This window comes from Lineus longissimus, chromosome 18 (genome assembly GCF_910592395.1).
Source record: "Lineus longissimus chromosome 18, tnLinLong1.2, whole genome shotgun sequence".
Taxonomy (NCBI): Eukaryota; Metazoa; Nemertea; class Pilidiophora; order Heteronemertea; family Lineidae; genus Lineus; species Lineus longissimus.
Genome location: NC_088325.1, coordinates 15,044,050 through 15,068,845, shown reverse-complemented (window position 1 = coordinate 15,068,845; position 24,796 = coordinate 15,044,050). Strand labels below are relative to the sequence as shown.

The 24,796-nt window shown below is 40.8% G+C and overlaps 1 protein-coding gene across 11 annotated transcripts in view; it reads right to left on the bottom strand.

The window, feature by feature from the left end:
* The window catches only part of LOC135502335 (roundabout homolog 2-like), a 135,359-nt gene that overhangs the window by 75,640 nt on the left and 34,923 nt on the right, over nucleotides 1-24,796 (bottom strand). For 10 of the 11 annotated variants that reach the window (XM_064795086.1, XM_064795094.1, XM_064795095.1 and 7 more), the window contains one exon: nucleotides 7,806-7,851. The gene's annotated coding sequence lies outside the window, so the exon portion shown is untranslated. Of the gene's footprint in view, nucleotides 1-4,231; nucleotides 4,500-7,805; nucleotides 7,852-24,796 lie in introns of those variants that run through there. The other variant, XM_064795088.1, reaches the window with a different exon arrangement.

The window sequence follows — 24,796 nt, the reverse complement described above, 5'->3', positions numbered from 1 at the left end:
AAACGTACACATCCGCAAACATGGCATATTTTAGTAATTTACCATCCCTTCACGAAAACCTGCCGAGTCGTTACAATGATAAAATGTTACTTAGCATGCGAAGCAGTGCGCTCGTAGAGACTTTATGGGAACACAACACGCTCAGCAAATCATGGCACCCAGGGGGTCCTGCTTCATGGTTCCCGGAGCCAAACTTGTGGAGTTAAGATCGATGTGCAGCAGGGAATCATTGACATGATATTGGCAAGGAAATTAGAATGATCTGTACGCTATCTTCAACAGAATATACAGACAACTTGAGGTGAAATGAAACCAAAAAACCTTCCACCTCTAGTGTGAAATAATTCACGGTACATTTATCTACAAAGTTACGTACATAAATAGTATTTGCCATGTTGCAACGAAACGAAGCAACAGTAAAGTTGGTAGCATGCAGCTAGCAAAATTCCATTCATCACGTCGCCTCCTGATTTATAATAGCAAATTTAAACGTATAAATTAATTATTCTCTGCCCCACGGGTGATAAATGGTATGTTTTTTTCCAACCTTGATTGTATGAAACGCTTTAGTTAATTAATCAAATGCACTTCACCATTTAAAGCAAGTGATTTATTTGCGTAAGCATACAACCGATGGATGTATGCATGAAAATGATGGCATGTGTTGCTCTGACTCCAAGAAATATTCAGCGTACTATATGGTGGTCGTGCTGCTTACCTACTACTATTAAGCAGAACTTAAGTATTTGACATCGCCTTCATACCTTCCTCCATATGTCATGGAAGATCGACGACCTGATAAAAAGCACTGGTTGGTCAGAATATCAGAACTGAAACTTATCAGAAAATAAGTCAATGACTACAGACCACACAGCACACTGTATTTTTGTCTGATTTCTACTTCCTCTGCCACTTTCTTTTTTGCGTGGACAGTTTTATAGCTGGATTCTGGGATAAATCCAACCAGCACATGGGTGATATATGAATAATGACACTGACCAGAGTGAATATCATTGCATTCTACATACTGTTTCAAACGAACACAACACAAAAACACGTCAACTTACGGTGACAAAAACAGAATAATAACTCTCATTACACATAACAATCTCCTAATGGAGTAATGTGACTTCCAAACCGGAGAAATAATTCGCCTCTATTAATCATAATGCCTGTTGATGAAGGTTGCGGCGGAAGCCATCGATCGCCAATTCAGGGAACAAAGGTTGTGATAGTGTTGGAAATATTGTCGAGGCCGAAGGGCAAAGGTCATTAGGCCTATAATTTACATTTCAAAGTATGTATGCTTAGATCACATTGACTGCCGTATCTAAATACAGTGGAACCCCAGTAACATGACCACTCATGGGACCGATGTTTCTTCATTTTGAGCAGAAAAAAAACAAGTGGAAAAAATATCTGGACTCAGAAATTTTTTCATCCTTCAGAGTTGAATTTTTTCATATAAGTTCAAAATTCTGAAAAATTTTCAAAGTCAATATTTTTTGGGACTGATGGTGTTTCTTCATTTTGAGCAGAAAAAAACAAGTGAAAAAAATATTTCGACTTGAAATTTTTTTGGCAGCATTCATCTTTGGATTCAGTCATGTCAGTCCATACGAGTTTTGAAATGAGACAAAACATAATGAATGTTTGATTTTGTTATGACAGTTTTGTGATATTTTGAGTGCCTGGCCTCCAACAGAATTGCTATGCATATTAGGCAATGTATTTGCTCAGCATAAGGAGAATATTAATTTGACAGGTAAGCAATATATGTATTGGATATTAAAGTGAAAACATGGACATTTTTGTATCATTCAACGACAGCAGTATGATAAGACGAAGAAGTAATTGCAACATCTAAAAATAACTACGAAAGAAATAGTTGAATGAATGCAAGTTGATGACAGAGCTGGCCTATCAAAAGTCTCTTTCATCTCAAGTTGAACTAATTCTCTATGCACTATTATACAGATAAAATAGATGAACATACATTATTTTCTGGTAAACCAAGGTGAACTCAGTGTCAACATCAGGTTTGATAACCCTAGTTGAGGTTGTACTCTATGGTATGATAGACCACACAGGCCTGGGAAAGTAGGCCAGGACCGAACTAGCAGAGGTATCACTTCTTAATAGGCAAACAGTGCCACATATGTTATGAGATAATTACTGTTCTGTTTATTTTCGGCGAAATAAAATGCAGTAGCTGAGATTGAGGCTATGGGTTTTCACACAGACGTGTCATCTCATGAGAGAGATACTGTATTTGTCAACTAAATCACTTTCTGAAGTATTCTAGCGTTCAGCTGGATGTCAGTTATGGGCCAATCAGTCAAGACATGCCCCAGGTCCCAGCCAGCAGGATTAGTGTTTGACTCGACCTCTCTGAACCTACAGGAACAGTGTTTAGAAACGATGGCAGAGTCACACGTTTAAGTGAAGAGCGAAAATTTACTGTAACAAGGCTGTCAAAATGATAAAACAAAAGTATGCCCCAGTTGTAATTCCTGATAAAACTCGCCTACAGTTTTTCTTCTTCAGAAAGTCAGCGGTTTCGCTCATTACTTCTTTGTAGCTACAGAAGTTATCAAAAAGAATCATATTTGATGTAAAACCAACATGTTTTTGTGAGGTGTTCCTCATTATTTTCTACACCTCTTGACTCACACCCTTTACACCTAACACCACGAATAAATCAACTGAAACCAGCATTTTGAAAGACTTACTCTCGAAAGAAAATGATGAGCACGAGACTCTTTCAAAAAGCTCTGCTTTGTCACTGTTTTTTCGCTGTTTCTCGCAATTCGGGCAAATTAATGGGGACATACTTTAGTGTGACACCGGCAGTGAGTCAACAGGATGGCGGCTTTTTCATCGCAATTCCGTTGACACCTCTGAGGAAGGCACACCACGCCACTTTTTTAGGTGGTGATGGAAAGATCATGTCATGGCAACCCAATTATGTAATTATGTAAGCAAGCTAGACTAATAGTCGGCAGTCTCTCTTCAGCGTCTTTCTTCGTGATAAGTAAAGTTGGCGTGTTGGGTAGCCTGCATAGCTGATTTCATTGCTGACAGTGACCTTTAGAAGTCGTTAGACTGGGTTTTTCAAATCGTTTCTGAATTCCAGGCGCCCCCTGTTCCTGACTGGTGCCACGAAAAGGTTGAATTCCTACCGACCTTCGAGTAGTCCCTGTGGGCGTTTTCGATACTTTTGATTTCTTCAGAGCAAAATCATTCTGTGTGTGCTTCCTTCAACATAGGCCAACGCGCAAAAAAGCCCCACAATAGGTTAACCACCCGCTGCTGAGGCTGATGTCTGGTGCAGACGGACAGGGTTACTGATACCACCTCCTGTTTGAAATTGGAAATAAGAGCCGGGGGGGGGTTATGAAAATAGCCAAGTATCCATGGTGTAGGTCTTATAATGTCTCTACCAATTCAACTGGACTAACGAACCCTGTATATTTGCACGCATGAACTACACTAGCGACTGGCAATTTGATGACACTGAAAGCATGCTACTCCTCTGCTCTGTTTAAATCAATTGCAGACTAACAGAGTATCAAACGCTCCCCCCCCCCCGCCCGCCCCAACCATTCAACTCCCAAAAAACAAAGCCAACTTCCCTCATCCGGTTACCATAATACTTCGAGATGCCCCCCTCCCTTATCCAATAATACAATAACAAGGCTATATAAACCGTTGATAAAAACATGTTTGGCCATTCGAGTTTCTCCATAAGAAAGAGGCAGGATATCCAGTAATGTTTTTGCAGTGTTCCTTGAGCACGGAAAGGAGTGCCCTGCGGTTACGAGCAGTTTCCGTCAAATAATGAGCAAACGGTGGGTCATTAGTATTGGCTACAATATTGTTTTGGGGGGAGTTCTCATACCAATAGGGTCACTTTTTTAATTGGGATTCTGTCCAATTCAGTGATCTTACTAAAATGATCATCCTACCGCAAAACAGGAGCAACATTGTAAATCGTGAAAGTTTCACGAGAGTTTATTTTTGCGAATGCGAATAGTAGTGCAAAATTTTCAACTCAAATACATTTTGACCATCAAATTACGGCAACAAACGCGATATTTAGTTTACCGCTAATGGAATTAGCTATCCTTCTTGGTATCCATCTAAATAGTGTATAGTCAGTCTCCCTTAGAACATTCGGTGAAAATAATTAAGCCAAAAATAGGTTGAGAACCACAAAGCTATCCCTTACCTATTTCTTCTCTGGTGAGAACGGTATATCCAATAGAGAATGCACTATCCAAAGCATACACAAGATGATGAACCAATGAAATCTACAAGGTCTAGTCGTAAATACTCCACTAATGAAACCTCAGAGATTCTGTGAGCAAACAAAAATCTCAAGAAATAACTGCTAAATCCTTCTGGCCCAGGGCATGGAAGCGTTTCTTATTCACAGCTAATCCAAAATCCGTTTAAACCAGTTCCCCTCTCTACTCATTCAGCATCTCCTCGACTGGTTGGATGGGAAATCTGGAATTTGCATGACGAGCTGTGTGGAGTCTCGATGCATGTAAGTTGAATCTGGGTATTGATTTGGACCGGTGCTGCCACGTTCGGGATAGAGTGGATCTAATGTGATGGTGGTGCGTAGTGTCTGATTCTTGGTGCGTAGTGTCTGATTCTTAATACTAAGGTCGTGTATTCAAAACCCAATCTAGTGACCGCTGTCGTCCGAGGTCAACCCACTGTAGCTGTGCGAGAGAAGGCGTTTGTGATTTCCAACTTAGCCGCTGGAGATTTGTGCACACATGACAGCTTTAACCATTTCGTTACAGAACCACAGCCACACCAGCAGATACTCAAAGATACATCAGATTAATTAATGTCCCTTATCCATAGCACACCGATCTCAGAGAATGTCGTAAATCATTATATTGCAATAAACCAGCATACGGTAAAATGAATTGTTATCTAAGAGAACAATGCTAATAACACTAATTGCTCGTCAACTCTTATTATCATTAACCATTGTTGATACGACGAAATAAAGGCAATTAACAAGAAATTTACTCATTAACAGTAATATTTTGTTGGCAAAAACATCCTTCGGATGGAAAAGTCAGAAGTGGTAGCTCCTGCTACTGCGAAGTTCATTTGGTAATGGTAGTGAGATGATCAGCAAACACAGAAGGGTACAAGACGAATTCAAGCTGCTAATCCTTAATGCATCAGAAACGCGCCTCAAAATACACTTATACAATAGGTTCCTATCTACCACCTACACCCTCAAGTTAATCAGTTCAGTCAATTTTAACTGAACATGTTGATAATCATAATGAATTTCCTTCGCGATTGTACACTTATGTACAGACTTTCTTTGTCAAGTTTGCCTTGGCGCGATTGCACTAGCTATTCCAACCTATGTTTGCTTTGATCAGCTGTATACCTGGTGTACATATTCATGTACATAGAGGTCAGCTATGTGGAACAGTGTTCAAAGAGGACATCAGTAACGGATGAACCAGAACAGAGTTCTACTGAAGAGGGCCCAAGAACCTTAATCTTGCTCCTGCCAACAGCACTAAAATCCGCTGAAGTGTCCCCTCTAAGGATAATCTGTACAGCGTGTCCCTTTTTCTGCAAGCCATTGGGGTGATTATCCAACTGTTCTGTATCCCATGATAAGGCTCTTAACCCTTAATGGGAAATCACAATCCTAGCATAGGTAGCTTCTGTCATCACACCTCATTGATTCAAATCCCCACCTTCGGCAGCCCTAGAGCTCATTAAACGGACTTCGCAATCTCTTTAGTGTCTATGAGCTCTATAAAGTTTCATGGTATTCTAACTGCATCCTAAGATGGCCCTATTTCAAGGCTACAGCGTAGGGATAAAGTAAAACGATAGAAAAAGCGACCTTTGATGAAGCCCTTGGTGGCTGCCTTTGGCAACTGTTTAGGCCTACTGTCGTTGCCCCAATGTGTTTATAGGGATTCAATAGGGCTTTAAGGTAGAATTATCATGACAAAAGGGCGATTGTGTCAGCTAGTTTTACATGTATTTAAGATAAGAGGATCATGTCCACGTGACATATTCTAGATCCATGGCAGGATCAACTCAACAGACCATTAAGTGATTTGGGTCTAAATGCTGAGCGGGTTAAAACAAAGGACTGAGGCCAAGTCATGGCTTAATACCTGAAGGTTAATCCCGAGTAAGCTACTGTGTCCATTGGAGAAAGGTTAAGGCATCATGATCTGCTGTTCTTGTAGACAATTTTACTTAGCTTGAATAATAACGTAACCCCAAGTCTCTGGCTCAATCAGCAGCATAACCAATAGAAAATGCCTTTACTCATTCAGAGAGGATAAGTGTAAACATCCATATTTGAGATGAATGTCCTGTTTTATGATAACTGTATTACAATCTACTTGCTCTCTACAAATATAGTCCATCTCATCTCAAGTGTTGCTGAATTATCTACACAATTCTTCCATGGTGCTGTATATTAGTACACACAGTAATCGTCCACTCCCTGATGAAACTTGACAGTGTATGGTTGTCGGTCGAGCTGAACAGAAGTAGCTATGCATTAGCAACGAAGTTCTACACATACACGTACATGCACCTCGGTCAGAGCCACAGTGGAACAGAACATGTCAGCATTGCTGATATTCCCTGAGGCTCGGAATCCATCAAGCATCACCCAACACGTATTTAAAATTTAATACTATTGAATTTCTGCCAAGCGGCACGGATCACCGTTGTGATCATGCACTACGACGGTTATGTTAGGGTCTCCAGGGCGACAAATGCGGTATTACTGTCGACCCTCTGAACCTTTGCCAGCATGGTCATGATTTCTTTGATAGGGATACATTTTGATTACCATTAATCATTGATTGAGGCAAGACACCTAGTTGATACTTGCAAATAAAAGAAGTGCCTTGCCATGGTAAACCGTGAAGGAATAAACAACGTTTACCTGAAGGATTACAGAACTTAGTTATGTATATTCCAATTGTCATTTTGCACGAAAAAAAGTCAGCAGTCAGGAGACAAAAATATAAGAATCTGTCAACATTCCATCAATTAACAAAGGGTTACTCTATCTGAATCCTCTTTCAATGTCACAAGGGTATCATCTACTCCGGAGGGATTGCAAAATTGTCTTTTACATCAATTTATATCAAAGTGCACTCTCATGACTCAGTTATGTTTTATAGCCCTTTGTAAATGTTATCAAGTAAGTGGGTTCAAGTTCGAAATGTGATACCGGGGTTTGTCTCCTGTTCCTGTCTCCCTTAGGGCAGTAGTTTTGATATTGGAAACCTTGCTGCCCTTGTGACCTTTTTGTATTGTTGTCTCAAAGTATGTGTCGCAATACTGATGCAATTGCTTGCTGTGCTTTTGACTTGGATTGCGCTATGTGCGATGTCAGCCCTACCACTCAGCATTTTGAGATGCATATGATTGCTACAGTAGCGCAAAGCTCATGTCCGTATGACTCCGAGTTTGGTGTTGGTAATAGCCAGCAGCTTATTTTTTTTTTTTTTTTTTTTTTTTTTTTTTGATTGGTTTCTCTGGTGTCTTTGATCACGTTTTTTTTTGTGGATATACCTTAAATCCCAAATGATTTGATTTGATTTTATAACAGCTTTGATAGATAGATTTGTGAAGGAAGGGATCGGAAGGACAACCACCCATTTTGACTTCCCCCAGTCTGATAATTAGCCAAAGACATGTTTTTATGACTCTTGCATTTGCTCCTTGCCCCACTCAGGCTATGGCGCTACTGCTATCGAAACTGCTAACATACATACCTTTTGTTAGAGGAATATTCCAACGCATCTAATCACATATCAAAATCTGCAAAGATAAGAAAGAACATTTTAAATATACATCGTCACCCCATCATCACAAAAAAACCTAACTGATTCCGGATATGCAATCACGTTAAAAAGGTAGACAGGGTAGGGACTCTCTGCTTACTAGAACATCAAACTCTTAAATGTCATGAAGTAGGTAATTTCAATTTCTATAAAAAATAACCCATTATACCAGTATCATTTTACCAAGCATTTGCGACATAAATAACTACATTGGTATGCATCATCGCAAAAACCAAACACAACAGCCACTGGACACATAAGCTTCGTGGTCACGATTGGGTTTTTACGGGCAGAATTCAGATCACGTCAACCACGGCTTGTCAATTCCAATGATCAATTCTCGGATGGTTCGTTCAACTAATAGCTAATGAATGGCTTCAGGACTCGTGGAAAACTAGAAGAAATTGATCGTTGAACAGATTATGATAACCTGCTGTGGTCGAATGAGACAAGAATTGAGACAAGAAGTACTCGGGACGTATGGACGCTGCTGTGACTACAGTTCTTCTGCTGACGAATCGTATGTCAATTCATCAGTAACATCGAGATTCTATACACCAAACTACTATCCCAAGTTAGGATCAAATTCATCTTATGATATCATCATCGCAACACTCAGTGCAAAAAACGGCCCAGTTATCACAAGTGAGTGCGAAAACCTTCTCTGGTACTTAGCAAAAACATCGCTGTCATCACATATCGGGCTCACACAAATGGAGACATCCATCCCTGATTATATCCACCGCTGGTTGCCATGGAAACACGAACCTAAAGGGATTCACTGAACAGGTGACCATGGAGATGATAGGGGAGCAAACACACGGAGTTTCGCCGTCGCTATGAGTTGAAGCTGTCATGCATTACAACAAGTAAAAGCATAGGTCAATTTGGTCTGTTTAACGTGGGATACACACGACGATGGCGTGCAAGGACATGCTGTGTCTCATAAGATTACGAGTAGAAATTGTAATGCATCACCAACAGTAATAGTATGAATACACTTGGTGTGTTTAGGGTGAAACACACAACCCTGATCATGAAGAGGAGTCTTTCACGCAAAGGTATTTGTCGATATCGCTGGTCTTTTTTTCGTTATCCCATTTGCATATGACAGTGGTCAGGTGTAGAAGCAGTTAAAAATGGATTCTGATTGGTCTAAGTATTAAAGTTGCTGAGCTGATGTTGCAGCAAGCTTAAACAAGACGTTGAAAAGGGTCATTATGCCATTTTATGAGCTTGTTGAGAGAAAGGTAAGACCAAGTATCGATCAAAGACTCTAATCTATACTTGGTACGAGAGTGGGCTAGCTGGACAAGACATAACTTGGCCCAACAACGCCAACTGGCTTCCATCAAAGCAGTCATCTTAATTTCGAATTCTGGCATCTGACACGAGAATGCAATTTCCTATCAATGTATACACTTCAATTCAGTGATTTTATTCCCAAAGCACACAGGTTCTACAGCAGCGCCTCTTTATATCATTGTCAAATATTGGCATATCAGGTTCTCATCTTAAAGTACAGCTCATTACCTTACCCAACCTCTTCGTCTGAACAATCATTTGTTGACTCACACCCCGCGCTTCCTGGATGTTTATTTGTCTCCAAAGTGTTACATTCGGAATTAAATGAATAAGCATCTCTTCCATCAAACAGATGATGTCGTAACGCTGATTGAACCGATACGCCAGAGCGATGGCATCCGACGACGGGGCCACTCGTACGTTATTGCGATCCGTGAACCGCGAAGATGAAGGAAGTTCAGTGAGTCAGAGAATTCAATGTTGGGGTCCATTGGTTGAATCTGATTTCATTCCGAGAGGTTAAGGGAATATTCTCGCAAAACATAGTTGCAGGAGCTACTATACCGCAGTTGTTTTTTTACACACAACACATTGCCATAGCCTTAAGGGGTTTGGAACGTAAAACTTGATAATGACCTGGTAACGGATCAGACCTGTTTGGTGAACACACGAGTCCATCCTAATGATGGCATCTAATGCTCCTTATCATCACCATGAAGACACTGTCTGAAAGAAGCATTGAAGAGAGCCAATTTGCCCAATAAATAAGCAAGAAACCGGGGTACTGTTGGGTGCTTATCGCTAATGAACTTTTCTTCTTATTCCGATCCAAAAGTCTATAAAATCACGAATTACGAAATTATATCTTCTTTGGTGTTATCTCTTATATCTTTGCCGGCAATTTCTTAGAGCAATAACACTTGTCATGAGTTCATCTGAGTGTAAAGAAAAAGGAACGAGCGCTCATCAACCTCATGTCGAAAACAGGGCTTTAAAATTGGTTCTTTATACCACCCATGAGTGGATCAGCAATCTTAAGAAGAGTGGGCGCTTCAGATGGAGAATTGATACCAAGCTGTTTTAATGGTCAATTTCCACCTAGAATAATGACCACGTTCAAACATTCTTTCAAATAAGGGAGATGGAGATCCAGCCCCTCTGCGCCTCTCCTTGGTCTGCCACCGCCAACATGTATGTAGCTATCCACGGCTTCAGCAGCAATTCCCATAGATTATTCTCCTTGAGATGTCAATTATGTCCAACCAATATTCAGGGAGCTAGTCTCACGTTACATACAGGACGGTGCTTGACCGCAACAAGTCCCAACAAATCATCGAATGTGAAAATCCTGAGTCATACGTTGAATAAAACATGACAGCGCTTTCGATAAATGGTCACATTCTCGTTCTACTGTCCATTCCTTCGTAAGTTTGATAGCGCACGGCGTACATGTTCAGTACATTGGAGTTCTCAGAACTTTATCTTCCTGTGACGACACATTCTTCTTAGTTTTTCCAGGAACGCTTGTGAAAAAAGCTGAGTGACGTCACATAGACAATCGGTTTGAGTAAAGTTGCAGCAGAACAGATAAGGGCCATGTCTTAGCACAGGACGTAGATGCTAACATTTAAAAAGCCTCATCATACCTTCATACCTTGGCAACATCTATCTGAATCAGGTGGTCAGGTTGGCTACCATTTTCAATTGCATTGGCAATAGCCAGTGGGGGATCTCTGGTGTTCTAATAGGCATGGTTCAGGAACATGAACCCAGTCAGCACTCAAACCACTAAAGACTCCGAGAAACCACCTTTTTGTGAGAAACTTCGGTTTCTGGAGCCAATTACGAAAGGTTTCAGGTCATTTACTCTTAGCTATGTTCCAGGGAGGTTTTTTAGGATGTTCAGAAAGTACTGCCGTATTATCTCTCCCATCATCAACCTATTAATAGTGCACTGAAAGGTGTGGATAGAGAGCTGATAAAAAAGTCAAGTTGTGGTAACCTATCGGACCGTGCACGAGGTGAGAAGGAGGCGCCAAGTAATTGCAAGATAAACGCACGATCGATGGAACGTTTGCTGATTCATCTGATTGAACATGTTCTGTTTTCATCCCATACACGCTGTTGTCGTACCAAAGGCCCACTACTGCTAGATGCAGATCTTTACATGGTGACCAATATTTCAGTGCTGTAATTGATGTGCTCACTTCATCCTGAGAACTTCTAAGACAAAGAAGCTGTCCTGAATTTCAGAACTGTCAAAAATCTGGCAATTGACAAAGTCTGACATGACTATTCACTCAAACGGTCTGAATGAGTACTTTCTGATGGTACCATATGAAAACCTGTAATTGATGTGCTCACTTCATCCTGAGAACGTCTAAGACAAAGAAGCTGTCCTGAATTTCAGAATTGTCAAAATCTGGCAATTGACAAAGTCTGACATGACCTTTCACTCAAACGGTCTCACTGAGTACCTTCTGATGGTAACACATGTAAACCTACTGACGAGACCGTTCACTTGAAATCTCTCGATCAGCACGCTCTGGTGGCAACATTCATACACCTACTTTCTAATGGTATCATTTGTATCATACCATGGCCACTTGTTGGAAAGCTTTTAAAGAACAGAAATGCTGATGGTACCGTTTGTAAACCTTCTGACATTCATTGGAAAGGGAAAAGTCACAGCGAGCACTCTCAGATGGAAACATTCGTGAAACTGAGGATATAACTGTTCGTTAGCGAGGTCTCGACGAGCACATTCTCATAATCATACAGTTGATGTCATGATTCTCTTCGCTATGGAAGTGTAGTCTGAATTTCTCCAAACACTCTCGGTCCTTAAAGTGTCGAGTGGCATGCATGCTCACAGACTATGGTCACTCTCATCTCACAATTCAACGGTGATCAATAGTCCTTGAAGCCCCGCACCATGGTTACCAATGATAAACAATGCCCGGAGTAGCCCATCACAAGTCAATCAGCAACCAAGCTGAGTACACATACCAATACCTTTCAATGCCGAACTACACGTGAATGCACCAGTAGAAAGACCAACTCAACATGAAATTACTGTCTATTGTGGCAAGTGCGAAAACGATTGCCAAAACATGGCATGTTTCATGATATTTTTAGTGATTGGATTAGTAATGGTGCCGGACACGAAAGAATCTTTGATTCCTAGTGTGTCAGGAGGAAATCTTTCACACTGATATCGTGTTAGACACTTTATGTGCATGTATTATGCAGTTGCTGGGCTTAACCCTACTGGTACTGCAAACTGCTTATCAAAGTGACAAGTCCACATGCTCACAAAGAAAAGAACACATTCTAAGACGAAAAGACGGTGCAAAAAACATGCACTGGAATTCCATTACAACAGTTAGGTGTTTTGCCGGTAACATCTATCTCGATACAGCGTAACTGTTTCTTCCCCTGCAGTCACTCAACCTGTTGAAGCGATCCCTACCAAGATATGCTAAGTGATTTCTGCAAAGATTCTGCCGCGAAAGCTGCAAAGAAAATGTTTACAGAAGAGCAGATTTTCTGCTGATGTTGATTGAAGATATAGTTCAATGTGGTTATCAGAGAGGCTATCACAGGTGGTGGACAAGATTCTGCAGAGATTATATCAACCTTCATCTTTGATTCCTTCAGTGAAAACACCTCTTTTTGACATCCATTTTTCAAATTTGCATGCATCTCATCAAAGCTTAGGCAAGTCATTTCAACGCAATGTAGCTAGCGGGAAGGCTCCAAACATCCAAGCTAAGAACGGAGCTGATAGTCTTCTCTCTATCATGAGTCTTCTCATTTGGCCCAAGAAACACCGAGGCGGCCAATAACTTTACTTTAGCAGCAGTGAATTGATATTATTTCACTTTGTGAAATATAAGAGCACTTTGTCTCTGAATCCCAAAAAGAGTTATCCATCTATTATTTGTGTGTCTACCGCTCTCTGACATTTAGGAGGCCAGTGACATATGGATTCCATGAGGTTTTGGTACACCCTTTCCCACTTGTTTCACAACACTTTCTTCCAAGATGTGAATTGTACATGTCAGCAAACAAGGAGAGAGAAGAATCTGACAAGATTTCCGAGCATGGTAGAGTTTATGTTTCAGTTGAACACCTTGTTGCATGTTCCTACACACCTGTGAATCTAATACAAGATGCTGTGAGATGCTTAATTTGGTTTAAATCAGCGTTGAAGAGAAAAACACCAGTGATTCTTAACCCGTGGATGAAATCCAAAGGTTTTTCATTCTTGTACGGTTCATCGTAGAAATGGTACTGGGATGGGAGTAGCCTGTGTTAGTTAGTACTGACTGTCGAAGATTAGAACACGTTTGGTACAAAAGATGCACACAGATGATCAGCAGTGTATGACCGGTCATACACTGCTGAGAGGAAGCATACATATGCAAGTGTCGCGAAGGATCGATAGAATTGTAACACTCGATTTTCTGGTACATGCTATAGTACGCTGTAATGATGCAGTGACGACCCTGCAGTCGGGCCCTGTAGCAACCTGTGGTAGCGATTGTTAGCTTAGATTCACGCAGTGAATATGATCATATTTCAATACTGTTAACATGTTGATATCAATTCCTTCGCCAGATACAATTGTTGAGTTGGCATGGAATTACTTATGTCTGATTCAGCTGAACATCTGCCTACCTCTTGTTTGTGTTTTATGTATCAGAAACAATATGATATTTCATGATTCAACACATGGCTTTCGAAGAACAGTTAATATTAGATACATTTGTAATGTATGCATCATTGTACTATAACTAGCTTGATACATGCATAAAGTTCTTATCACCATTCTTCTTCTGGAATTCGTGAACATGAACCCTGTCACCTACTAAAACGTCAAAGTAACCGATTGGGACGATGAGCCTATGGAGAGAGCGGTTTATATTTGGCAAGGAGAGAGCCTGTGGCTGTGATGAGAAGTTACTCGAGCTTCTCACTTGCATTTTGTCATCTCTCGCCCTGGAACAACACTCTCAAGATTTCCTAAACGCTTTACCATGTTGTACACAACGGCAAATGCATTCGTAGAACAGAAAGCAGCGAGCTAAACGGAACGACTTGACCAACGCAACGACCAAAACTATGGTGCTCTTGGATATCAGAGTAACAATGTTCATATCATTTGACCCCACACAAGAATATGCTGGCCTCACTAGCTGACCCAAAAGAGAGGAGAGTTTCTCAGAGAGGGCCATTCATGCATCGACTCTTACTGCAACATTCAAGGATTTCATTGCGAAATAAATCACAAAATCAGGCGATGTCAGGAATGTATTGATTCATGTAAATTTCAGAGAATTCTGCAAATTCGTTCCGAACATTTCTCATAATTCAATTTGTGCGCTATGTCATCAATGTTTGAAACGACCAAGGTAGGATTACGCGTCTAAATCATCCCATTTGAGTAGCAATATTTTATTTGATCGCTGTCGTATCCGTGGAAACACAGTTTGAATTGTCGCTCCTGGCATGTAGGAATGGCAATACGTGGCAAAACGATGTAATTGTACCCGTTGTAAATTTCAATCGATGAGAATTTGACGAAATTTTGGAAAACTAATCTTCTTTCGCAATTTGAGGGTTTTGTGGGGATTCATTATTGTAATGTAGTTATGGAAGTGTCAAATGATGAAATTCTGTTGGGTTTTTTTTCGACGTGGTTTGGCGGAAATTATAAAACGAAATTCTTGATTATAGAAACCGCTCCATCTGAGAATTGCAGCACCTCGCGACAAATCGGGAAACACGATGAACATTTTGGGCTACCACATATCTAAGACAGGTCCAGTTGTTCAAAAGCCCAAAAATCACGCTTGGTTAAGTCAAGTATCCATAAAAGTTTTATCTATTTCAGTCAATCTCATTAATATTTCTCATGTTAAGTCTAACGACTCCGATGAAGCTAACGTAGTTTCGAACAAGCCTGCCCAGGCGTTAATCTTATTTATGGTGGCACTTTGAGTTATCAGGGTTTCGAGATGGGACGTGAGGAACCATTGGGACAATGAGTCACTGGTGGCAGGACGTGAGTTGTGGTTGATAAAGGTTTCTCTTGGGAATGCGAACGAGGCAACAGGTCTGCCAGGTTATACTGCCCGCGGCTCATGAGATATAATGCGTATGAGATCGGAAGACGTTCTGATGAATGTATTATAAGTGTTGTTAAGAAGGTGAACCTTTGAAGAGGAAAAGCTACTGAAATGATATGCAATGGAGAGCATATGCGAGCCAGATGATGGAGTAATAGGGAGATCGATTGGGGGGCGGGGGGGATGTGAGTGACAGTAATCATGATAAGTTATGTACGATTTGAAATTGAAATCCGATTCAGTTCTCTACAGTCATCATCAACGGGTTAAAAATCAATCACATCTTCAGAACAAAATCCATTACGGAAAAGAAAAAATCTTGAAAGAACGATTGCGTCGGTTAGCAACAATGGTTCGATACAAATACTAGCAATCTCATCGAAGGTAAAAATGTTTCCACTGGAGACGGTTATTTGTGACGTGCGACTATTCAGCTTATTGATGAGTCATTGAGTTTCAGTCTGGTCCTCAGTCCGTGATGAGAATAATAGCTGTTGCCACTGGTTGATGTTGGCATATTCAGCGACATGCAGTAATTAAGGTGATAGGAGATATTATGGTTGTCGCCAGTAAATCAGACTGGGGTGTCGATGTTCCGGGACATTATGAAGGCAGAGTGGGGGAAAAGTTAGCAAGCACACGTAGATTGGAGTTATGCACTTGTTACGTTAGACAGTAGTACAGCCGAAGAGCACAGGAACCACAACGAATTCTCTCCGGACTTCATTTTCTGAACCACTGCCCGACATCCCACCTGACAGAAGACTCTGACCTGCGGCTGACCTCGATTTTTAAAAACTTTAAAAAGAGGCTATTCAAACGTTAAATCAACTGCAAAGATAATATTTTATATCACTGAGGTATATGAATACGATATGTTGATAGAAATCTGTACAACTATCGAAATATACGATTACTTGGAACTATTTTGGACAATCACTTTGCCACCTGCGCGACCTTGTCACAATTGCGGCGCGCTCGTTTGCATACCGCATATAAGAGGCGAATAAAATCCTCATTACAGCACGAAAGCCTTGACGGTTCAGCGCTACGAGTGTTTGACTGTGGATCGGCTGGTCGCGGGTTCGACCCCCGGTGGGTCTGCCGCAGTTTTCCTTTTTTTTCTTCTTCCCTTTCTTGTTATCTAATCATCCATGTACAGATAACAACATTTTCATTATTATCATTATCATATCCCGCACCAACACTTGTCAAACTGCAGCACATACTGATTCCGGACGTTCGAGTACTACCGAAGATGGTTCGAATCGGCAGCTGCTATTTTGGAAGCTACATTGGGGAACAAATATATTAGTGTCGGACCGTGACTTCTCCAATCAGAATTAGCCAAAGGGTATCCTGAGTTTCGGGCTTTTTATACTCCTTCGTCATATCGAGAGGCGGAGGATATTGAAAACACCACTGGTGCCTGGATGGTTAAAGCCTTGACGGTTCAGCGCAGCCCGCCCAAAACTACTCAAACAAGTGCTAAAATTTACCTCACTCCAGAATAATCAGTTAGTTTCACAAATCAAATCACCATTGCACGAATTGTTCTAAACTTTAATTGGAAACTCAAGCTCAAATCTGCTTGATTTTGCATAAAAATAGCGTCTTATCGCCCCTACTTTCTCACCGGAGTGGTATCTCAAGAAAACCTGTTGAGAGATAAGGCAGACTTTGATTGATTTTGCAGTTACATTCAAATTCCAGTGACATTAAGATGCGGAATGCCACTTCTTTAGATACTCAAGATGCCAGATGTGGTTTTTTTTCAATTTCAATCGAGATTGTACCTTTTTGCTATCAGGGGTGATTGATTGCAGCGAATGGTACAAAAACAATGCAACGTTGGCAATGAATTCTGTATGAGTTGGTGAATAATACAGTTGTTAAATCGTACGTGATTGATGCCTGGGGAATTCTGCAATTTTAGGCAGGTTTGAAAAATACAAAGACAGTTGTTAAAGGTTGGCTGAGAAATAGGTGGTCTAGTTGTATCACGGGTTCTGTAAAAGGTCAACATTTTGCTAGGATATCAATTCTTTGTCTAAATGAACATGCCCAATGTGTCTTCAGCAAGTCTCAGGCCTGTGATCAAACACACTTTCTTCTTATTTTTCCACTACACCCCCTATTTTGTAGCAGTCACAGAGGCAGTGTTCATGGTACGTTCATCCAAGAATCCCCACAGAGTTGGTCTTCAATCATGCTTCCTATGGCCACAGTTTCAGTCAATGTGATGATGAATCAGGGCAACCCAGCAGCGTGCGGGCTGTAACTTGGATGGTACTCCCGCACGCACACAGTGCTGATCCCACCACGTCAAGTAGGCCCCTTATTTAAGTGTATTCATCGACCACAGCGCCCAGTTGTTGATGCATTTCATGACATTCTCCCTTCTGTCTCAGAGTCCGAGGGCAGTTTGGTTTCCAACTGCCTTAAATGAAGATAGTAGCAGAACAAGCCACCATACTGCCCAGATTACACAGGAGAACACTCCAATGAAGGAACTCAAACATAGGTATCTTCCAGACAAATCTTGACCGCAGACCATACAACTAGGCAGATGGGATACTAATAACCTTACTACCAGAGAAAACATACACCTTCCCTACCGCTGCGTCGAGCTCAAAACAGACGGTTCCAGAAGATCTCCTTAAGACAGTTAATAATCAAAACTGACAGAGAAAATCCTAGTTCATCCAGGGAAGATTGCGGAAAACCGAATTTCCCCCCCCCCCAGAACGATGATTTTGCAAGCAGTCACTGAACTGAAACCTTTACGGTGCATGATTTCATGATTCATGCTTTAGATTCTGCTTCGGTTGCTCCAATATCTTCAACTAGCACCAAACGCTTTTCCTGTGAGCTATCTTTAACTCTTAGCCCGTTAACTATTAGCATGGCTAAAGCCTGGCTCTAAACTAATGACAGTTGTCTCGTAGCAGGAGGGAAGCCCGTGACAGCCTAAGAATTATTCCCCTTACTAACCAGATCTGTCCACGGAAATTACTTGGTCATACGGGCTGTGACTTGACTGCTGAACGCCTTGAAGAATAGGCTGGTGATATTGGTTGGGGGCTGCTCAGGATGTATTAATGTTGCCATGAATGGATGGCTATGACACTGCACTAGGATTCGCGGTATTAACTTCCCGTCGTTTTTGGAATGTGTTAGGACTTGTTGTTGGATTTACATTGGATTTGGTGCATAAGTTTACGAATGGTACCATCAGAAAGCGCTGATTAAGAGCTTTTCAATGAATGGTCATGTCAAGAGCTTTAAATGTGGCACAAACCGGAAAGAACTGATCAAGAGCTTTCCACTAGGTTAAAACAATATGAATGCATCTTTGTAAAACCCCACAACATCAGTCCTGAACATTGAAGAGCTAGAAACATGAAGCCTAAACTATTAGAAAATCAGACAATGGAATCCAAAAGAAAACTACTCCCAAATGAACTTTACAATACTGAAATCGAGACCATCTTTGTCTGGTCCCCTCCCAAAAGATATGTCATTTATTTGTGACAAGATCGATTGAGTAGTGGGTCTTTGTCTCCGTTGTTTACTCTAATGAGTAGAAGAGGTACGGTACGTCTCTCGAGATTGCGAGAGTGCACTTTGGTTAATGGTTGATGAAGCTTTGTGAGGATCGGATCGAGATTTGTATGTTTGTCTGCTTTGATTGATGGAAGACCTGTAGATTGGGAACGAGAAACTGGAACCGTGTTGACAACCGAAAGAGAGAATGCAATCTCAGGGACGCATCTAGGAATCTGAGAGAGGGCACCAATGAAATGGAGGCCCAGGTCAATTTCCACAAAATGACGGCCAATTTCAATTCAAGTTATCACATATTATTGGTGCATCCGAGCCGGAATATCATATCTGCCCTCTCCCCTTGCTTTTGAAACACGCCCATACGGTTCACCTACATTCACCAGCTCCTGCAGATTCTGATCAGCGAATTCCTTACCAGCTGGTATCAACTTGATTGGGCTGCCAGAGCATTGGTCATCATACCACCATCAGTCACACAAACTTCTTATCCTTATCATTTCCACAAGTCTCGCCACAGCATAATTTCTTCACACAAAGATACCACGGCAAGGCAAATCATGTGGATCTTGGCTTAGATTGCTAACACTTTGGTCATCGTTCCACCATCAGTTTAGGAGCTGTTCCTACTTATCTTTCAAGCATCTACATCACGTACAAAGCACTTTGTCCACCCTTTCTCCTTTCATCGCTACAAGATAAATCCACAACAGAACTCGAACATGTTCCGAATGACTCATTTCGCCAACAGACCCCGACTTGGGAGGTTTCTGAAACAAACGTAAAATGTGGCTTCTTGTTTTGCCGTCTCTCTGTTCACCTGTCCAAACACCTTTACGATAAGGTCTATGAACAGTGAATAGAAACGGTGAACGACTGAAGGTGGGCGTTTATGGCTGATGTCAGCAGGCGAAGACATACGCTTAAGCATTATTAGCTTAAATACATCGAACCTAGGAAAACAAAAACAAGATCTTTGACAACACAGATTTGAGAAAAGAAAATTCGTTTTTTTAACTGGTTGCTTTTTACCATTTAAAAAACATCACAGGTGCTGACTGTGTTCACATGTGATTGCTTAGACTGACGAACATCATGCTGGCTGGGACTTTACATAAATATCAGGAGCTAAGAACATCTACAAGCCTCTCGCCATGTTGTACAAGTTGATTGGTGCCGACTCGAGCTGTATGCTACAAACAACTTGTTTCATCCAATGTAACGGCTTGATCTGACTTAGTCATCCGTAACTGATCACAGATGGACTATGAGGAATCCTTTTTTCAAGAAATTACAGTTCGCTCTTCAAGTGAGAATTGCTTCAAAGATGACTTCTTCCATTTTAAGAATGAGCACAAGTGCATAGGTCAAAGTTTTCATTCAAGGAAACTGAAAGGAAGGTGATGGGCACATGTGATAAAATACCATTCTCGTAACCATGTCACACTGTCCAATTCAGGGCATTTTAGGTTGCAGATAGGCCTACAGACCTGTGGTTATTTGGGTCGAAAATATGCCTCCTTCATACTCTGTATTGCCTGGAAAATACATGTCAACGCAGTTAGAGAAGATCACCTGACCCAATCAGTCTGTTGCATCCGCTGCGGCTTCCTCGAGGTCATTTGCACATTTCGTGTAAAAGCATCATTCATCATTAGTGGCACTAGGTGGTGAGTCATGAACCACAATGAAGCTCGACCTGGCGACATAAATCTGGCCCATCACGTCCCATAAACAATATCAATGGAAAAATTACACTGATGCCAGATTCCATTCCAATCAAATGATCAGAAACATTGAGAAGCAATCGAGATTGAAACTGAATCCTTTTCTCTAGTCCAGTTATTGATGCCGTGCATGCAAACTGCAAACTGTAAAGAGCATGCATTTTCTGACAGAGGCACTGAAAAGAAGCTGAATTGAGTGCAGCTATGACCCCTCTATTGTCTATTTTCTCCCTGAAACCTAGAAGGAGGTTTCCCTGCTCAGTATTCCTAATACAATTTGACAGTTTTAACTGTATTTGAATTTGACACCCCCCCCCCCCCCCCCCGGAGTGAAGGTAACCTATTAACAATGGCAATTAGACCTCCAGGTCTAATATAACTGGTATCACACTATCCAATTTCTCCCAAAGTTGTCACATCGTAAGCAGCATTATCCCGTTTCTATCTGATCATCCACTTTAACAAACATATTTAACATCTTATACTGATGTCATTAATGGCTATCATGATTATGTCAATAGTCTATTCCACAAAAACCTTCATTATTCTTAAATGCAAAGGTACAGGTCGTACATTGGTTGTCAACTCCTAATTGTCCTGTAACATGACCCAATCAGCACAAGCAGCGGGTTAACCCCAATCGTTATCCCCGTACCTTCTGCATCGCCAATGGCAACGTTTGATGTTTGCGCCAACAGTGACAACATAGGAATCAAAATTCTTCCATTTCTGATAATTGCATTCAAGCATTACAAAAATTCTTTGATTTCTCAGGAATGTTTTCGAATCCAATAAAATTCAAATCCTACTACTAGTCTCCGTGATATTTTTTTACGCAAATCCTCTTGCATTTTTTATTGGATTTAGAAACAGTTATTTCCATGCCTTTAACAGTCTTTTTTCCAAGATGACTAAGAACATTTTTTTAAGGAACATTTCTCTCCAAAAAGTATTATTGGATTTAAAAAGATCGCTGATTGCTAAGCATTCGACATCGGTTTTGCAGTGGGAGTGAATGAAGCTCGGATGCCTTCCGACAACCGAGCGATGTTTACCCTTAGAGTCACCAAAATTTTTATTCGATTCAAAAATAGATTGGATAACTAAACAGGCATTCGAGAACATTCTAAAATCTTTTGACTTGTTCTATGCTTTTGTTCTATTAGCTTGCTATCGACACTCCTGGAAGCAACTGGAATTTTAGACAATTCCTCGAAATTGATTAGACGGAATAATTAACGATGCAGGTGAATTTAAACACTAGAATGAATTGTTCGATATTTCTACTCACAGAAATACAACTGACAAAATAACATAGCTTACATTTAATAGTTTGCGTTTGTTTTAGCGTACCACGTATCATGTTTGATTAATGACGAAATATTTGTCTGGGGAGTGTTTAAAGTACATGTATATAATAAAGTATTTCACTTTGTGAAATATTTTGTTATTTTGAGCCACTGAACCATACAGAGCGACACACGTAGATGTCACCTCGCAGAACAATAGTTTTTTTGCGTCACTCTCAAGTCTGCCCTCCCTAAGCTCACTGCGCGCGCGGTATTTTAAGTTTCATAATACACCAAAGTTCATGTAACACAAAGTTCGCGTAATCTCTACGGCCGACCAAAGTCAATACAGTGAATAGTCAATAGAGCGAGTAGTTTGGATAATAACACCTTACATTCTGGGCCTCTTACATTTCTAGTGTTGACTCTCGAGTTATGCAATCAGGTACCTCAAGATATTAGCTGTGATACAAGCCGATAGTTCTACTCTTAGCTAGGATTCACTGTCCAATCCCAATCGCAGGATACATTTCTTACCCATGAGCAGGCAGGAATCAAGCCCTGTTGTTCATCACTGCATGCTCAACCCTACGCCTTAAGATAACCACTTTCTCATCTGGTGTACCTTAGGCTATCTCTCTGGGCTCTTGGACTATCTCCGGCTTTCGAGTATTGACACTTTAGGTTTATGCAAGCATACAATCTCCGATATTCTTCAGATAGAAGAGTTAGGATGCAAACGCCACTAGATCCACTTCAGGTCTTTTTGAGCAAACACTACTTCTCTGCTGTGACTCTAGCTAAAGCATGTTATTACGTTACCGGTTTCATATAGAACGCTCTAGCTCTTGGTCAGTAGAAATCTCTATACAAAAGCTATGCCACCAATATCATTATCTTACTTGGATTCAGGGTGCAACATCTCTGTTATGGTTACCTGATTGCAGGGTGTGAAGTGTCAACACTTGAGAAAGGAGATAACCATTAGTTTTTATAGTAGATGATGTTACTCTGGAATGGGAATATGTAGGGTGCCGTCCTAGTTGGAATTCAGAGCAAGTATATATCTCAGGTATGGTTTGTGAAAGCTTGCATAAGCTGAAGCGTCAACACTAATGAAATCAAGAGATAACCTTTGGTTTTTATTGCAGGGGATGTTACCATGATATGAAAATATGTCTTAGGGTTCGAACCTTTCTTGAATCTGATGAATTTAGTGCAATATCTCAGTTATGGTTTACAGCACAAGATTACATCAACTTGAGTGTCAACACTATGGAAGAGGAGATAACTCTAATAGCTCCATACTGCATACAGAAAACTTTCACTGCTTAACGCGAACTTTCAATACATTTCAATGGCAATGCATTTTCTGTTAACTTTCAGCCGCAAACATTAGTTTACTGTCCACTGAAAATCAGCAAATTCGCCAAGTTTTGCCTCGCGAACATTTCACTGTTTACAGTATACCCATCAGGTACTGCTTCATGTTATGTTAGACCGATGCTAACAAGTACTCCAGATGTCAATACAAGATATGAATCTGGAATATAATGATAAGATTGAGGAAAACTCGCCTGCCATGGCTGCCATTCCTTAGAAGTACAACATCTAACTACTACAACCACATCATCACAAGGAAGACGGTTTTTGCATCTGACCTGGTCTTTTTTAGTTTCTTCTTAAGAGTGGCACGTTTAGCTATTAGTCTGATGGATTTCCATCAACCTTATTGCATCCTCATTCAGTCGGTCAGTGAATGGCCCAATTTCTTCTTACACATCATGAGACATGCTGACCAGATATACCACTCCCAGGGAAAGTAATTAGTGAAGTGTAGTTAGTGTATTGCAATACATTATGTTGGCACAAGCAGTATCTCGCTCATATAGGACTGACAGCCAAGCCTACTTAGATGACCATTCAATACAACACTATTGATTGGTACTCTCCGATGGTACATGAACTACTTGCATTATCATTTGGTTTTAGTTGGGTAAAACACAATTTTTCTCAACAATTTTTCTAAACTGCTCAAAAACGAAGAGTTAACTATAATAGTCAACATGTTGAGCCCATGCAGCCAGCTGTTCAAGTCAGGTGGTGAACCTGATGAAATGACAGGTTCGTTTAGTGAAACTTCTTTTGTTTATATCATTTGCTCAAGTTCTGTTTGCTGCAGACATGTTCTACACAAAACATAGAGTGTAAACCTAGACAGCAGCAACAAACCGGAGAAGAAGTTTGTCCCATCCATTGGCAGTAAATCTTGAAACGCCAAAGAGAAGCAAAGGCTAACAAGAAACTGTTCGCTGTGAATGTAATCGTGAGACCAGACCCAAGGGCTTTAATCTTGCCTCTGACTAAAGAACAGGGAGGAATCATACTAGCCATAGGACGCCATAGTATCCACAAAACTAGTTCTCAACTGTACGGCACAACTCTAGGATAGAAGACTTGGTCACTATACCGAATTGAGGCTGAATGTCTAGAAAGCACCTCAAAGGTTTCCGAAAGCTGAATCTCCCCATGTGTTACCATTGTAACAATATTCTAGTATGATTCTTATATAAAGATCTCAACCAAAAATCTTGCAAGAATCTTGTCACCCATGAACATTAACATGCGCCCGAAACCTAATAAGGTCTTCACTGAGAATTCTTTGAGAATACTATCTGGATTTTTGACTAAAGCCAGCAGCAACTTGCTTTGAAAGAATACTTCGTAGACGGTGCTGCTCTCTTTAAACATAATCCCACAGTGCAATGTTCGGTAAATGATTATGATAGAAAGAAAATATTGCTCCGTTGGATGATGATTCATGAAGCTCTTCAATAACCGGAGGTAGATAAATAGTGTACCTTCCTTGGGAAAATTCTCACTGCTTTTTTCACCTTCTGCGT